This window comes from Meriones unguiculatus (assembly GCF_030254825.1).
Source record: "Meriones unguiculatus strain TT.TT164.6M chromosome 13 unlocalized genomic scaffold, Bangor_MerUng_6.1 Chr13_unordered_Scaffold_28, whole genome shotgun sequence".
Lineage (NCBI taxonomy): Eukaryota > Metazoa > Chordata > Mammalia > Rodentia > Muridae > Meriones > Meriones unguiculatus.
Window position 1 is genome coordinate 4,460,268 of NW_026843644.1, and position 15,310 is coordinate 4,475,577.

General features: G+C 38.3%; 1 pseudogene; it reads left to right on the forward strand.

Annotated features, from left to right (window-relative positions):
• The first annotated feature begins 3,659 nt into the window (after positions 1–3,659).
• LOC132650638 (vomeronasal type-2 receptor 116-like) lies at positions 3,660–8,209 on the forward strand (annotated as a pseudogene).
• Positions 8,210–15,310: the final 7,101 nt, after the last annotated feature.

Genomic DNA, 15,310 nt, shown 5'->3' on the forward strand with positions numbered 1-15,310 from the left:
CTCCATCTTAACAAAGAGATGACTCCCTTTGTGTTCCCTTCTTGTTCCCAGCCCTAGAACCTTCCACCACATTGTCCTTACATTTGATCCCCACCCATTTTTCTATCACACTTACATCTCTTGCCTGTTCCTCCTCTTCATCCATGTCTGCTGTCTAATCTATTTCCCCTTCTTAGTGACATTCTAGTGACATCCCTCCCGTGCACCCTCTTTCTTACTTAGCTTCTTTGCGTCTGTGGATTGTGGTATGTTTATCCGGTACTATAGGACAAACATCTGCTAATAAGCCAGTATATACAATGTGTCTCTTTCTGCTTCTGGATTACCTCACTCTGGGTGACTTTTTTCTAGTTTCCACCATTTGCCTGAAAATTTCATGATTTCCTTGTTTTTAATAGCTGAGTAAAGTTCCATTGTGTAAATGTAGAATAATTTTTTTTTTTACCTATTCTTTGGTTGAGGGACATCTAAGTTGTTTCCAATTTCTGGTTATTAAAAATATAGTAGCTATGAATATAGCTGAGCAAATGCCCTTATTGTATGGTAGAGCATCTTTTGGATATATGTCCAGGAATGATATATCAAGGTCTTGAGGTAGAACTATTCCTAGTTTTCTGAGAAAATGCCAGCTTGATTTCCAGAGAGGATGTACAAGTTTCCACTCCCATCAGCAAAGAAGGAGTCTTCCCCTTTCTCCACATCCTTGCTAGTATGTGTTGTCACATGAGTTTTTGATCTTAGCCATTCTGACTGGAGTAAAATGGATTCTTAAAGTCATTTTGATTTGCAGTTCTCTGATGGGTAAAGACATTGAACATTTAAGTGCTTCTCTGCCATTTGTGATTCCTGCTGTGAATTCTCAGTTTATCTTTGTACCTCGTGTTTTAATTGGATTATTTGATTTGCTGATGTTTGATTTCTTAAGTTCTTTATGTATTTTGTATATCAGCCCTCTCTGATATAGGGTTGGTGAAGATCTTTTCCCAATCTGTAAGCTGCCGTTTTGTTCTATAGACAGTATTCTTTGATTTACAGAAGCTTTAGAGTTTCATGAGATCCCATTTATTAATTGTTGATCTCAGAGCCTGTTCTATTGTCATTCTATTGTCTTCTACGATAATGAGTTCCAGACTTTTCTTCCATTTTATCTTCTGATACATTTAGAGTCTCTGGTTTTATCTCAAGGTCTTTGATCCACTTGGACTTGAGTATGTGCTGGATGGTACATACAGGTGTATTTGCATTTTTCTATATGCAGACATCTAGATAGACCTTCAGTTTGGTTCTACTAATCAACCAGTCTGCTTCTGTGCCAATACCATGAAGGTTTTATTTTTATTGCTATGTAATATAGTTTGAATCAAGGATGTTGATACTGCCAGAAGTTTTTATTGTACAGAATTGTTTTGGTTATCCTGGGTCTTTTATTTTTCCATATGAAGTTAATGGTTGAACTTTCAAGGTCTGTAAAGAACTGTTTTGGAATTTAATGGGAATTGCATTGAATGTGGATGGCTTTTGGCAGGATGACCATTTGTAGTATGTTAATCCTAACAATCTATGATCATGGGAGTTCTTTCCATCTTCTAAAATCTTCAGTTTCTTATTTCAAAGACTTGAAGTTCCTGTCATACAGGTTTTTTAATTGCTTGGGTGGAGTTACACCAAGATATTTTATAGTACTTGTGGCTATTATGAAGTGTGTTTTTTAACCTAGTTTCTTTCTCAGCCTTATTGTGCTTCTGTACAGAAAGTCTACTGAATTTTTTGAGTTAATTTTGTATCCAGACACTTCACTGAAATTATTTAGCAGCTGTAGGATTTCACTGGTAGAATCTTGGGAGTCATTTATCATCTGCAAATAATGATACTTTCAGTTCTTCTCTTCCTGCCTTTATCCCTTTGATCTCCTTTGTTTTATCACTTTGGGTAGAAATTCAAGCACTGTATTGAGGAGTTATGGTGCAATTGGCAGCCTTGTCTTGTCCCTAATTTTAGCAGGAATGCTTGAAGTTTTTGTCCATTTTACTTGTTGTTGTCTATTGCCTTTATTGTGTTTAGTATGTGTCTTGCCTCCCTGATTGTATGATGTCTCTTTGAAAATTTAAAATGATTCTTATATTCTAAATTCTTAGCTCTATTGTGATTATGAGCTTGTATGTGACTGAGCACATGTACTTGTTAGGGCCACTCTCAACACTGGTTATCTTCCTCAGTTGCTTTCCCTTTTATTTTTAAACTGGTTCTGAAACCTATGCTTATTGTTTTTGCCTTATTCAGTGGAAAGCATTTCTTTGAATTTCTCTTGTCTTCATGACCAGAAAATTTCTATTACAGGAATATTTTCTACACTCAACTTTTCTTTCTATCCCTTCAGCATGATCAGTTCAGGTATTTATGTTCATGTGACAAGAATGTTAAACACTAAATCATCTCTTCAGCCCAATTTGATTATTTTCAGAAAAAAACCAGTATTTCAGAATTATGTATATGTATACATACAAACAAACTCATAATGTTAACTACTTCCTGCAGATAGAATTAGATGAACTGATTTTCAATGTGTGTTCATTCGTGCTGCAGTCAATGAGTGAGTGTTCATGGTTTTATAGGTGTGTAGGTGTGTGGGTTTCTATGTGTACACACACATGCATACAAATGTATGTACATATTCACATATTTTTAATATAGCATGCATGATCATGCTCAAGCATCCTTTCATTAACACAACTCATACTCAAGTATATCAATAACTTTACAAGTTTGTGAATTAGCATGAACAGGAAATAAACTATGGATTTTGATACAACACATTTCTGTAACAAATGTATATGAGCTGCCAGATATGTGTGCCAGGAACTAAACTCATATTTCTCTGCAAAAAAAAAAAAAGTATGGGCTCTTAACTGCTGAGCCAGTTATCCAGAAGTATATTCCTGTTGATATATTAAAATTTATGACATAGAAAATGAATCCAAACAAAGGCAAAAAAGAGGTCTAAGAATAGATAGAAATGTTTGTTCCTGTCCTACACAATTTTTAACATATAACAAACTAAAGTGCTAGTTTAGTAGTTAATGTGATTAACTAATGTGCAACTGGTGAAAATCCTATGTAACAGTGTCACTAATATTTAAAAAGAAAGAAGTATTCTTAGCATTGGGAATTAAAGGTAAAAGTCACAGTAATAGATCATAATTCACCAATGGCCAAACCATCTTTCATGAGAAAAGTAAACTTCCTTTTGCAGCTGAATGAGAGTGCATGGGTATTACTACATGATTGGAAATGTAAAGGTAGAAATAGATGGGGAAAGAGAGACTGGGTTTCTGTCTGACAATCCAACTGTTTCATAATTCATATGAAAAATGAGTTCTGGCTTGCTGCCTCACAGGAGAAAATATGTGGACATCGTACACATTTCACAAAGGCTAGAAAGGAGTCACAGATTAGTCACCATAAAAGGATGTTGAACATTTAGCATTGGAAAGTCTGCTAACTTCAAATTTCCATTCTACACTCTCATATTAAACACTCTGATGTCCTCATAAACACATAGAATTTCCATAGGATATATGAATTTAAGTCATTTAGCCTAAATTATTTTAAATTAATGTACAATATTACTACCAGTTTTTCTGTGTTTCCCTCAGATTCCTCAATCTGTATGTTCACAGAGCTGTAGTCCAGGATTCTGGAAAGTTCCACAAGAAGAAAGACCTATCTGCTGTTTTTCTTGTGTATTTTGTCCAGAGCAGCACATTTCCAACCAGACAGGTATAAAAATAATATCTTTCCTCAAACTGCTTGGGAATGTAGAATCAGAAAGCTAAGAAGTGACCATGGTATCATAATGTAGTGCTCTTCTTTATGTCTTTTTCACTCATCCCTGAATCCATTAGTAACCACTGCTGATTCCACACAATGTGTGAAGGTTTGAGTGGCAGTTCTCTTGCTATTGTCTCAAAATCAACCTACTTAAAAATCCTTCCTTTTGGTTCATGGAATGGCCATCTCAACTCTTGCAGTGATACATGCTTTAGGCTACCCATTGAATGTGAGATATCCAGTTGTTCAAGATCAAATTATATTTCTATAATAAACAAATGTAATGATCTGTGCCTGAAAGTAACTCCAGGAAAAGTAGATGTGTAATTGTTTCCTCAATACACAAGAAATGGAACTGCATTTAAAACACTTATAGTTGACATTTCAAGTATCAACAATAGCAGAAAAAGCCAATCTTCCTAAATGAAAGTATGGCTGCCTGTTTAAGGTTATGGTCAACCATGTGATAACATATACATGTAACATCACATGGAATGAGCAAGTAGTATTTATGAATGAAAAGACAAACACACAAAGACACAAATAAAACATTTAATGAGAAAGAGTCCATGAATTTGAGAGACATTAAATATAAGGTGGGTCCAGGAGAAGGTCTGGAAAGAAGAACAAAGAGGTATAGTGAGGCAAATATGTTATTTTAAAAATGAAAAATTTTATAAAAAAAATAAAAAGTCAGAAGGAAGAAGCATTATTATAATGATGAGAATCTATTATTATTTATTAAACTGAAAAAGGCCAACCCTTAGGCAATTTTATAAGGCTTGTCTATGCTGTTGATTTTCTCAAAGAAATAAAAAAAATGGTTTTGTTGGCTCTTTGACTCATTTTGGTTTTAGTATATTGATTTTAGCACTGAGTTTGATTATTTCCAGCCATCTACTCCTCTTCGGTGTGTCTATATCTTTTTTTATTTACTTAGGGGAGATAGGCCTATTTAATTTATTTACTTGATCTTGATTTCACTTTGGTAAGTGGAATCTATCAAGAAAATTGTGCATTCTATATAAAGTTTTTGTAAAGTATAGGCTTTTGAAGTACCACTTAAAGATTCTTTTTGATTTCCTTTGTGTCTGTCCTTATGTCCCTCTTTTCATTTTTAACTTTGTTCATTTCAGGACTGTCTTTCTGCCTTTTGTTACTTTGTTTCAGGGCTTGTCTATGCTGTTGATTCTCTCAAAGAAATAAAAAAATGGTTTTGTTGGCTCTTTTAATCATTTTGTCTTTAGTATATTGATTTTAGCACTGAGTTTGATTATTTCCAGACATCTACTCCTCTTCAGTGTGTCTATATCTTTTTTTTTATGTCTTTCAGGTGTGTCCTTAGATTACTTGTATGAGATGTATCAAATTTCCTTAAGAAAGCACTGAGTGCTATCAACTTTCTTGTAAGCACTGCTTTCATTGTGTCCCATAAGTTTGGGCATGTTGTGTCTCCATTTTCATTGAATTATAGAAAATCTTTGATTACTTTATTTCTTCGATTGCCCTGACCCTCGGGGCTTCAATGGGGTTCCGAAGGTGGATAGATTGGAAGGAATGGGGGAAAAAGGAACAAGAGAAGCAAGAAATGAAAACCAAGTCTGTTCATCTGATCAAGGCTTCTGTTTATTAGAAATTTTTACCCAATTAATATAGGGAGAAGGCAGGAAGGTAGGAAGGATAATCTACTGCTGCAGGAAATAGGAAGAGTGCTTTCATGGGTTAAATATTGTACCTGCAAGATACCATAAGGATGTTCTCTTAAGATATCTTACGGATGCTCTAACAAAGGATGTCCTCACAAGGCACTTCTCTATTTATACAAGTTTCACAGTACAAACCTAGACTAATGATTACACAAGTGATTCAGAGTGGGTGTATGATTTTTTTCAATTACATATCCAGGGTTACAAGTTCAGTTACAATTTAAAAAATACAAAAGGAACATATATTATTATTTTTAGCTCAATAACTCTACTTTAAGGAATCCAAAGGATGTCTCCTTAAAAGAAAACACATTTACTATATGACAGCCTGCTTTTAGGCTGGCAGTGTTTGCAGAATGATTGCATTCTGATTGCAGTCCAGAGACACAGAAAATACATGAACTTGTCTTTTATGAATAGAAAATAATAATAAATAACTCCTTTCACTAAATGTATCATCATCTATGCTATAAATTAGATTTAGTCTATTTTAGTCAATTCTTATTTATTAAATTTTATTTCATCAGGAATGTATGCTCCATTGCATCATATCTTTAAACAACATTTACAGGGAGTTCTCAGCCTATAATAAAAGAAATATAAATTTTAACTCAAATCTCTTGGCTTCTCAGGGTTTGCATATTGTCTTTGTTTACCGTGCACCAATATACTGTTTAGGGGCATATAGCCCAAGAAAACTCCTGAAATGATGGCCTCATCTCTCTATCTGCTTGTCTGTGCTTAATGATCTCCAGGGCCTATAGAAGATTTCCAAACAGTGGACAGATATATTAAGTTTAGAATTTTCATAAAAAGGACTCAAACATAACTTTTCTGTAGGAAAAAAAAAAAAACAAACAACCAGAAATTGAATCATATTGCAGAACGTCCCCTATAATACAACACATGGAAAAAAGTTAGATATAGAATAACAGTGATCCTAACAATCTGGGATTGTGTCAAGCAACTGTGCTGGCTTAATGACTCGCAACAATTTCAGTGAATATGGCTGTGTCATTCTCCCTTTCTGATTCAATATTTATAGATTTATGGCACTCTTATATGACATGTAGGTCATTTTTCAGTCTTCAGAATATTACTGAAAGAACAAGAGTGAAAATTAGAACAATTCCCAGGCATATTTTGGAATTAATAATGAAATATTAAGAGTCCTGTCCTGAGTCAAAGGATGTCAAAGACTATAGAAATTTATTTGAAACTTCCACATCTGAGATAGGTACTAGTTGATCTGAGCAGATAGCTGCTGTTTGTTGATGCAAGTGTTGTATATTTACTGCCAAATCAGAATTGCTCCATAGTCCATAGAGGTCAGATATAACTTATTCCCATGTTACCTTAGAAAAAATATATAGAAGTGGGGTAACAAATATCCATTAAAACTGTAACAAGAAAATTGAGAAGAACCCATAATGGTGGAATTAATGGAGTATTTTTTATACATGGAAGTGATCAAAATACTTTGTATTGTATACATACTTAGAAACTCACAGTATATAAAAAATCATTTGAAGGATTGCTTGATAGTGTCACTGCATCTGAATATGACTAATATATATTTCACTGCCCTACAGAAACTGATAAATTCTTCAGCAGAAAGCTTATTGTTTATTAAAGAAGATAAAGAGTAAAAATGGGAATTATAAAGAATTCTTTCCTTGGCATTATCAGAAAGCAGAATATGCCAGGCTACACTTATAAATGGAAAGCACTCTCATGAATTAAATGTGCAATGACTAAATAATTGTAAAAGCTGAAATGTTGATTCACTTCCTCCCCTCAGATCAGCAGGCATGCATCCCTTGCTCAAGTCAAGAGTACCCAAACCCTGAGAGAAACTATTGCCTGCCCAAGAGATTGACCTTCTTGTCCTTTGAAGATCCTCTGGGCATGGCTATGGCCTGCACAGCTCTGTGCTTCTCTGTCAGCACAACTGCAGTTTGGGGGATCTTTCTTAAACACCGAGAATCAGCCATTGTTAAGGCCAATAACCGGACTCTCAGCTACATCCTGCTCATCTCCATCCTCCTCTGTTTCCTCTGCTCTTTTTTCTTCATTGGCCGTCCAAACACAACCTCCTGCATACTGCAACAAATAACATTTGCACTTGTGTTTACCTTGGCTATTTCCACCGTTTTGGCAAAAACTATAACTGTAATTCTGGCCTTTAGAGTCATGAAACCAGGGAGAACAATGAGAAGATTCTTTGTCTCAGGTGTCTATAATGCTGTCATTCCCATCTGTGTCCTGATCCAACTTATTCTCTGTGGAGTCTGGCTGGGAACCTCACCTCCCTATATTGACACAGATGCACACTCTGAAAATGCTCAAGTCATCATTTTATGCAACAAGGGCTCAGTAACTGCTTTCTACTGTGTGCTGGCCTACTTTGGGTCCCTGGCCCTAGGCAGTTTCACTGTGGCTTTTCTGGTGAGGAACCTGCCTGACACATTCAATGAGGCCAAGTTCCTGACATTCAGCATGCTGGTGTTCTGCAGTGTCTGGGTCACCTTCATCCCTGTCTACCAGAGCACCAAGGGAAAGCCATGGTGGCTGTGGAAGTCTTCTCCATTTTGGCCTCCAGTGCAGGACTTCTGGGATGCATCTTTTCCCCTAAGTGCTACATTATACTCTTGAGACCTGATAAGAACTCTTTGAGATGTATTAAAACAAAAAATAGCAAATCAAAATTGATCCTTTTGATGTATTAGTTTTCTAATAAAACCCATTAGTATACTAAAATTAAATTATTTACATACTTTTAAGTAACCTTTCTCTGAAATGTATATTTAAACAAAAATAAGATCTCCTCACTTTGTCTCACAATCATAGACATTCTATTTCAGAATAGAAGCTGCTGATGAAATAATTTTAGTAAGATATTCATGTTACTGATTAATTTGTGGACAATATTCAAAATGTAATTACATGATAGTAATTTAGATAAACAGTGCATGAACTAAATACTTGTTTTATTTCTTATTTTTGGGAGTATAACAGGGCTTTTGGTGGTATTTGAGATTCTTCTATAGAACAGGCATGAAAATAGATCTCTGGAAAGGGGGAGGGTCTTTTAAACAGTTCAGCCATTCCAAAAATCAGAGTAGAGAATTTTCTAAAAGAAAAAAAAAATAAATCTACTACCTGGCCCTGCTCTCCTTTCCTAGACATACATAAAAGTAACTCAGCACCCCACTCTAGAAATACTTGCTCAGTCACCTTCATTGCTATTGTGTTCACAATAGGTAGGAAATGGAAAATCATAAATATGTTTAACATGATAAATACCATGCACATAATTAGTTGTAAGTAGAAAAATTATAATTTAGGTAACCCATATCAAGAAGACAAATATCTCTCATTCTCTACACTGGGGCATCTAGATCCCAAGTTTCAGATGTGAGTATCACCATGGAATAACTGTAGAAACAAGAAAAAATGTTGGGCAAGCAATAAAATGGCAGGTACAATTGATCTGATTGGGATAATGTGGGGAAGGTCCCCTAATTATCAAGGTGGATAAATATGAAAGAAGGAAGTGGAACAAATAACAGTAAATATTTGTGAAAGGGTTTTAAGCAATCATACTGGGAATTTATCTACATAAAATCCCTACACTACATGTAAGTTCATGCATGAATATGTTACATGTTACAACCTAAATATTTTTAATAATGCACACAGATAAGTATAGTTCACCACTGTCAGAAGAAGCTTTTCTTTGCGACAGCAATCATGACTGAAAAGCACAACCAACCACAAGGCAGAATTCTGCAGAACACTCACATCTGAAATATCTCCAAAAAAATTCCCAGATCTAAGGCTCAGAGATCATGCAGAATAGGTGATGAAAAAAATTATATAAGGCAGAGGATCAGAGTATGTTCTGGTAATGTGTCTTCTTTTTTTTTTAATTTTTCATCAATTACACTTTATTCATTCTGCATCCCCCCATAAGCCCCTCCCTCCTCCCATCCCAATCCCACCCTCCCTCCTCCCTCTGCTTGCATGCCACTCCCCAAGTCCACTAATAGGGGAGGTTCTCCTCTCCTTTCTGATCTTAGTCTGTCAGTTCACATCAAAAGTGGCTGTATTGTCCTCTACTGTGGCCTGGTAAGGCTGCTCCCCCCCCAGAGGGAGGTGATCAAAGAGCAGGCCAATCAGGTAATGTGTCTTCTAATAATACTAGAAGCTACACCCATAAGACGAACCAATATAAAAAAATAAAGAAAAAAAAAAAAAGGCTTACCAACCCGCATGCAACCAGACATGCTCTTCTCTGGGTCCAAAGCGGCTGACCCTGAGTGCAGTGCTTAGCCTCGCATCCTGAGCGTAACATTTTAGCTTTTTATGGTATCCAACCATGCTTGGGGAGAATGTCCTGCTTCAACGGCTGTAAAGGCCTGAATGATCATGGCTGCATCACACTGTTGTGAGACTCTAATTTTGCATATATACCACAGGCAAACCAAGGAGACCAACACCAGAAGGCCTGCTAACGCTTCAGATGATTCATGGCTGCAGCAATCCATGATGATAATTCTGTGGCTAGTCCTGCGTCCACTCTGGTAGAATTTACTGTGACAATGGCCACCCAGGTCCCGCCTCTGAGAAAAAGGTATCGGACGGGTCTGATGCTCTTTGGGTGGATGACACCTAAATGAACATCAGTACAAAGTCCCAATTTATTTTAATATCAGAGATCAGACCTCTACTCTTGCCTGATGCGTCTAAAACAAAAAGGGGGAACTGTAGAGAGCTGCGGAATGCTATGCCTTAAAGATGGAGCTGGTTTCCGCCTTCCACCTTCCTGATGGTGAGTGCTCTCTGTCACGAACAATTCCACATTTGGCTAAGGCTGAGGATCTGGCTTGCTTCCATGTTTGTGGACCTATCTGCATTGCCCATGTGGCATGCCTGGGTTGGCTACCCAGAGGCTATTTAAGCTGTGGGCTGGCTTTCCCCAGGGTCAGATGATTGTTCAAGGTTCCTGAATAAAGTGCATTGAAAAAAAAAAAGACAAAAAAAAAATAATGGTGATATAAAAAAAAAAAAGGCTTACCAATATAACTGCATAAACATGAACCAAAAAATGGAAAACGCCAATAGGCATGCAAAAGTGGTCCAGGAAGAAACCATTGTCCTTAATCCTATGCAAAAATCTGTAGGGAAGTAATAAAAGCTGAGAGTGTGAGAAAAGAGCCTAAAATCAGTTAGTTATTCAACACCAAACAATCAACCCTAAAAACATACAGGGAACCAGAAGTATCCCCGGAGGCCCTTTTCTGTCCCCACAGTACACAAAGAGTTTCCCAAGGTCTCTGCTGTCTTGTAAATGTTCCCATCCTTTGCCACTCCCTGTCTTCAGGATGCAGAGCTTCCAGGGATTAGGGATTCCTGATATGATTGCCCTGCCCATTTGCTTCTGGCAATAAACGGGCCCAGCTGCTGGAAGTCATTTGTGTGAAGGAAAAACGTGCCCTTTGAATTCTCCCGATCTGACCTAGTCCAGCTGGTCCCTGGTCCCTGGAGAAGGGATTCTGGGGTCTCTGCCCCCTTTTTTCAGTCATTTTGACTCTCCCAGTCAAAGCAGGGCTGGTCTTGGGAAGGCAAAAATGCAGTCACAGAGATAATAAATCTGTTTTAAAAATTAAAAAAAAAGAACGCTGGAGGCTGGAAAGATGGCTCAAAGGTTAACAGCACTGGTTGCTCTTCCAAAGGTCCTGAGTTTAATTCCTAGCAACCACATGGTGGCCCACAACCATCTATAACGAGATCTGGTGCCTTCTTATAGTGCACAGGTATAATGCTGGAGAATGAATGAATGAATGAATCTAAAAAAATAAAGAAGAAAAAAAAACGCTGGACTCAGTGTCTCATGCCTGTCATCCCAACAGCCAGGTGGCTCTCTGAAGCAGAGATTCCCTCTCTCTTCCCTAGGTGCCTGGATCCATCCCCACCGACCAAAGGGTCATCTCTCAAGGGACGTGGTGCCCTCTCGTGGCAAGCAAGTGTCACTTAATAAGGAGCTTTATATAGATGATGTACTTAATTTAATACTATGTATTTATTTCCATTTACTCAGAGCAAGGAGTGTCTCGAGAGCTGGCCTCCTCCTCGAGTCCTGTGAGGTCGGAACTCGGGAGGACTTTGTGCTAGATCAAAGCAGTGCCTGGGACCACCTAACTTGTGTCCACCCTTTTGGGCTCTCCCCAACCTGATGGTAAGATTCTGTTGCTGAGGACAACTCCCAGCTGGTGCCTACCTGGAACCTTCACCCCCTATAGACTACTGTTCATGATACTGGAACATAAGCTGCATGTCATCAGAAGAGAAAGGTACACACCAACCCAGCCATACAGCCTTCGCTCTCCAATGGTGACATGCCTACAAGATTTGCTGGTGCGCTTGTGGCGCAAACATCATGGAAGTGACCAACTAATATATGGTTGGGTTTCAGGAGGCCCACTCTATGAGAAGGAACCTTGATCCAATACTGCTTGGGTATTCAGGAGCCTGAGTCTACACAAGCCAGGAATATAAGAGAAATCTAAATGCTACAGTGACTCTAAAGGAGAACAGCCATAGTCACAGATCCATGCCTTGCTTGGACATCATTGGAAACCTCCTCCTGCAGCAGATGGGAACAAATAAAGACACCCACATCCAGTTGACATGCAGAGAGAGAGAAGCCTTGGACCATTCCTCCCTTAATGAGATGTCTCCAGCAAACTCTCACCCCTAAGGTCTCAAGGTACTCTGTGTGCAGAGTGTAAGTGCCAGAGGGGATGAAGGACAGGAGGGTAACAATGCCATGTAAACACTTCAGGACCAACACACATAAGACTGCACCCTGACCTACAATCTATCTTTTCTATCACTTTCCCCTTTCAGGGCTACCTCGCCAGACCACAGGGAAAAAGAATGCTCTCAGTCCTGATGTGACTTGATATGCTAGCATGGTTGGGCGGACAAAGGGTCAGGGGATCCCGGTCTCTGAGGAGTCAGGTGAGTCGTGACAGGGGAAACAGGGAGGGTAGGCCTGGGAGGAGAAGAGAAAGGGGTCTATGACAGGGATGTAAAATGAATAAATAAAAATAAAAAATAAGGGAGCTGGAGAGATGGCACAGAGCTTAAGAGCACCAACTGTTCTTCCAAAGGTTTTGGGTTTGATTCCCAGCACCCACGTGGCAGCTCATAATCATCTATAGTGAGACCAGGCAACCTCCTCTGACATGGAGACAGAATACTGTACAAATAATAAACAAATCTTCCATAATAAAAAGAACTACAACATGAATCCTAAAGTTTCCCTCCCTCCAAAAAGAACACTCACTACCTCCTTAAATAATAATAATAATAAATGAAAAACTTAGTTTTCTCCAAGGGGGTATCATTGGGGCAACAAACCAGACTAACATATAGGTCCCATGAGCAACAACAGATGGCAACAGAAAAAATAAATATATCTGTTGGGTGTCAATGCTTTATATATGTGTGTGTGTGTGTGTATATATATATATGTGTGTGTGTGTGTGTGTGTGTATATGTATATGTGTATGTGTATATGTGTATATATGTATATATATATATGTATATACACATACTGTTCCTTTGTGTACATTATGGCTTCTGTTTTCATGCTTTTATGGTATTTCCATGTGAACGAACATCTGTATCTCTACCCACATGTATCCCTCATATTTTTCTTTGCTCTTTTTATTAATAACAATATACACAGTAATCATTTTAATGATTCCTGGAAAACTGGAGCCTAACAATTTCCTTATTATGAAATACGAAAGTGTGTGTCTGTGAGATAAAGCCCTTTATCCAAACAAATGATCTGCAGTGCCTTTTAGTGTCCTCTGGTCATGGTTTTGGCATAGCTCTGTGGGTCTCTGCTATCATTGCTGTGGGTTCCAGTGATTTCATGGAGTATTAAGCCTTGGTCAATTGTTGAGGGCAATCCCAAAATTTTAAGCCATCTCTTGATTATCTGGTGCTGCTGCTTCCTCTGCAGTGATGTGGCGACATTGGCATGTCCAGAGCCTAATAACGATTTGTGTTGGGCCATCTTTAGCCCTTATTGGCCATTCTTTGCCAGCCTCTTTGGTGGACCTACTCTACTAGGACTGAGGAATACCTGTACGGTTGTGCCAACTGTAACTCAAATTTCTCCCAGACCCAGTGTTAAGAATTTCACCTGATGGCACTGGAGGCCCATAGCTGAGTTTTCTATGCTCTGCCATAAGCCACTTTTGTAAGGTATAACTGAGAGAATTTATGGCTGTTCTTATAGTATAAATTCTTCATGGGACTTCCTCTGTTGTGTCCAGTTCACAAGACCACAAAAGACCACCAGGAGTTGAATCCATTGCAGAACACATGAGGATCTTTTTATTACAAGCCATAGGGCCCACACCCTCACTGACTCATCGGTTGAGAGTAGAGTACCTTGTGCTTAGTGTAGGTGGACTTGACTCCTTTCTGTTAGTGAGTGCCAACTCTCATAGTCAAAACAGGGCTGGCCTCAGGAAGGCAGACACATACACAGGGATTATAAATCATTTTAATGATTATAACAAGAAACCAGGTGTGGTGTCACACACCTGTGACCATCAGTGGGGCAAGCAGAGGCAGGTGTCAGTTCCAGGTCATCCAGGTTTGTAAAGCAAGTCCAGGACATGCAAGACCACACAGAGAAACCCTGTCTCCAAAAACAAGGGCTTGCACCCCCTGCCATCTCATCACACTCACATGTCTAGACATGTTCTAAGTTACATAGTATGACTTTAATCAGGCTATAAGAACATGCTGCCAAGCATGGTTGCATAGAACGTTAAGCCCAGCACTGGAGAGGTAGAGGCAAGAAGATGTCTGTGAGTTTGAGGCCAGCCTGGCCTACAGAGCAAGTCCAAGACAGCCAGGGCTACACAGAGAAATGCTGTCTAAAAAATCCAAAATAATAATAATAATAATAATAATAATAATATTAAACCAAACATCAGAGTCATGACTGCTGGCAGTTTGCAGGGTTCCTTTCACAAGGAAGGCACACAGTAGAGTTAGTAGAAAAAATGGCGGATGGAAGAAAGATTTAAATCTTGATTTTATTTCAATATTTAAATCTCCATTAAAAGAAATTCTTAATGGGTTGAAAACAAAAGAAGTCAAAGATGGCAGGAGAAACTACAGAAGACCCATGGGGCAAGGGCAAGGAGGAAACACAGGATTCCATTTTTATTTTGTATAGAGAACATGTGAGCACATTCTACTGCAGATGAATGGTGTGAAACACTTGAGGAAATATTCTGCACGTCAAGGTCATATCACCACGGTGCTTCTCAGTTGCATCTCTTTAAAATGTTCTTTTCTACTTGTGATTGCACATTTACTTTTTCAAATAACACGTATGTTTTTGTTTGTTTGTTTGGTGTGTGTGTGTGTGTGTGTGTCTGTGGAGGATAGAAGAGGATAGTGGATCCCCCAGAGTTGGAATTACAGTTGGTTAGGGGCTGCCTGACATGGCACAGCGATGCATTTTAATATTTTATTAAATGTGTGAGATACATTAAACATACCAAGTTTGGAATTCTTAAAAGGTGATAATCCCCACAAACAGATAAATGTACCATCTGCTTCAGTGTTCTCAATTTAGCAGCCCAAGCCTAGAACCCAAGCATTCAGAAGGCTGAAACAGGAGGATCACAAGGTCAAGACTGACCTTCCCACCTCTCCATGAAAAGGTGCAATTT